At 43.0% G+C, this 3,485-nt stretch overlaps 1 long non-coding RNA gene across 1 annotated transcript; it reads left to right on the forward strand.

Annotated features, from left to right (window-relative positions):
- Positions 1 to 589: 589 nt before the first annotated feature.
- LOC308473006 lies at positions 590 to 2,390 on the forward strand. The gene is made up of 2 exons (XR_013983867.1): positions 590 to 912; positions 2,089 to 2,390. It is a non-coding gene; the product is annotated as an uncharacterized lncRNA (long non-coding RNA).
- Positions 2,391 to 3,485: the final 1,095 nt, after the last annotated feature.

Here is a 3,485-nt window from a genome sequence, read left to right on the forward strand (position 1 = left end):
ACCACCCAAGGCAGAGTCCATATACAATGTTCAGTCTAGTCCTAAGGTCAGGAGTATCTCAGTTCACATAGTCAGACAATCCGGGGGTCAGGAAAGCTGAGGGTCCAAGATCACAAGAAGCAAGACGCAGCAAGGTCTGGCCAGGAACAACGAGTGTTGTTTCCACCAACTGACTGAGGCTGAAACTGCTGCTTAAGAAAGTTGGAGCCAGCTGGTTCTCATCAGGAGCAAGAAGGCTGAACAGCTCCTTCAGGCTGCTGCTCAGCAGGTGAAGTCGACTCTTGGCCCATGACATTCACCACCCAGGGGTCCTTTACCTTTTACCTTACTGTTCATGGTTTGTCTACAGATTTTGTTTTGTTTTGTTAGAGCAGTTAACTTCAAAAAGCCAATTAGCATAAAAAAAATATGTATTGAGTATTCTAAGTCTGTTCTTTGGCTGAAATTCTAGAGTTGCAGATGGCATAATAAACATATCGCTGCTGCTGTTTTCAGCTGTCATATGCTTATTGTGATGTGTGTGTGTGTGTGTGTGTGTGTGTGTGTGTGTTTGTAATGTCTAGGTTGACTGTTAGTTGTGGCTAAACACAGAGGCTACACACAACAGAAATACCTCTTACTGTACACCAGGCACATGCTTGTGGAGGGCAGAGCCTGAAAGCAAGGAAAGCAAGGAGCCTGACTGTGAGTGGAGAGACTCCATCAGGCAAGGCCTCCTTCCACCTGCCTTGCCCCACCCTCCGGCCCTAGGAGTCTTCATAAGGGAGCTGTTCCTGGAGGAAGAACTGTGAGGGGAGAGACTCCATCAGGCAAGGCCTCCTTCCACCTGCCTTGCCCCACCCTCCGGCCCTAGGAGTCTTCATAAGGGAGCTGTTCCTGGAGGAAGAACTGTGAGGGGAGAGACTCCATCAGGCAAGGCCTCCTTCCACCTGCCTTGCTCTACTCTCTGCTTCTCAGTGTGTATTGTATTGTTTTATGTACTGTGGCTTGCCGTTGTTTTATTGATTATAGTTTAGATATTATTGTAACTGTTGAGTGGATTTCTGTTTAACTTTTATATGTTGATATTATTGTATACTATTCTAATGATTGTTGAATGTTACTTTTTTGATGGAGGTTGCCTATTTTAAAGTTATGTTTTATTATCACATTTTTGTATTGCATTGGATTGTTAAAAGATGTAATTTTTTGTTTCTTCAGCTGTAAACTGCCTTGAGTATATTGTAAGATAGAAAGGCGGTATACAAATTAAAAATGATGATGATGATAACGAGCCAGAGAAAAGAATGTGGGTTAAATATGGATACAACTTTATTGGAAACAATACATCCCCAGTTTATTGCAGCATAAGATAAGGATCTGTCTGTTGGGCAGCTTGCCTGCTGGCGGACGTCACTGCCCAGCTTGCTTGCTGGGATAACCAAGGGAGTCAGCAAGCCGGTAGGCTCCATGATGGTGCAGGCCAGGGCCGCCAGGCATGTGGGCCCACATGCAACATGGGTGCATAGTTGCCAACTTGTGTCCCTCCCCTCAACTGGGGCAGAAGCTTTCCCCCATTGCTTATGGGGATCCCCTCATAAGCAATGGATCCTTCCCAGGTTCACTAGTAGAAAAGTTGTGACAGGGTGAGAAAGCCAATAAACAGCCTTGCCACAGGGAAGGCAAAAAAAAAATCTCACAGCCTACGAGCCAGTCAAGGCTGTGGGTAAAATTCTCAGGCCTGTCAACCATTGACCAAGTGCTGTCCACAGCAAAGATGGCTGCAATCAAGGGAGGATGGATAGGGAACCTGTGAACTGAGCACACTGCCATACTCTTGCCCCATGCCAGTCTTCAGAGACTGGCCACAAGGACAGGCAGAGCATGATCACAGGCTTTGCCCCAGGAACCCACTGAGGCCACCTATAGGCTCTCAGGGGGCCCAGTTCTGTCTCTTCCTCCCCCCATGCACAAACATGTACACAAACATAAACACCACATATCTAATCTACACACACAAACACACACACACACACACGGATTTGAGGCACTTGGGGACCATTTAGGATATTGACAATGAAATGATTCTTGTCACTGTTTGTCTCTCAGTTTCAGTACAGGAAACAAAGACAGGGAATGAAACAGATTGAAGGTGTATGACTGTTCTTCCTACAAGGAGTGCAGGTCCTTCAGATGAGTGGGAAGAGGCAGAGCCATGACTGAGAGAAAAAGGTGCCATCTTCAATACAATGCAGAGGAGAAGACTGCGGATATTTTCAGAGCAGAGGCAATAACAAAGGAGGCATCCAGAGATAAGTGAAGTGATTGTGTTATTTATAAAAGAAAACTATACAGAGTGTCATGATGGGGGAGAGAGGCAAAATCTCATTAAATGCTTTATCAAATGCAAATAGAGCATCTGAATATATAAACAATATCATAAGATAGATTGTTCAATTGTTATATAAACACATCTGAATAAATATTAAAGGAAATAAACAGCAGGGTAGTTTAGCAAATCTTGTAACTGGCTGCACTGCCATAGTACGATCTAATGCTAATTCAAAAAGCAGCGTTCATCATCTAGTACAAGAAGAGGTGAATGTAAAATGACATTTTATACATATATCTATTTCTGTTGCGAGTATGAAGTGCACTACCATTATGACTCTCCAGGCTATCATAACATGATACACTTCTATCTAATGTTTACGTGCTTAAATGTGACATTTCCCAATGATTTGTTTCATAACGTCTGTGTGGAAAAAAGAAACAGGATTTACTCATATAGATGATCCTTTCTGCACTTCAAAAATGGTTCTGAAACGTTTTCTTCACTTCTGCTCCGTGATTTCTGTTTCTTTGCTGCATCTGGTTGGTAGCTTGACTCCAGTAATGAGTTAATTGATGAGAAGACCAATGCAATTGGGGGAATGGCTTTTCCCCCCTGCTGCTTCTAGTGCTGCTTAGGAATACCCTGTGGTTTCTTTCATACCGAGCTTCAAATGCGATGTTATTATACCTGACCTCATAAATGGATTGGAGAGTCCAAATCTTTACACTCTCCCACTGTTCAAAAACAAATCTCTCGGAAGTAAGAGCCATTAAAATTCCATTAGAAACAGCAGGCAATAGGTCTAGAAATCTGTAAAATGGCTCTATGAGGGATGAGTGAAAAGGGCACCATTATACTTTATTTATTTGTTTTCTGTTTGGACTGATTAACAAATCAAGTACCTCCTAAATAATTTGGAGGGATTCCATGTTTAGAAAACATCCTGTTCTGTTTATCTCTTTTGGAATAAACTTTCCATCGAAAGGGTATAGACAGAGATTTCATAGAATCACAGAATAGAGTTGGAAGAGACCCCGAGGGTCATCTAGTCCAATCCCCTGCAATGCAGAAATGTCAACTAAAGCATCCATGACAGGACCATCCAATCTCTGCTTAAAAATCTGCCAGAAGGAGAGTCCACAAGCTTCTGAGGGAATCTGTTCCACTGTGA

This window comes from Podarcis pityusensis (assembly GCF_964106645.2).
Source record: "Podarcis pityusensis genome assembly, chromosome: 3".
Lineage (NCBI taxonomy): Eukaryota > Metazoa > Chordata > Lepidosauria > Squamata > Lacertidae > Podarcis > Podarcis pityusensis.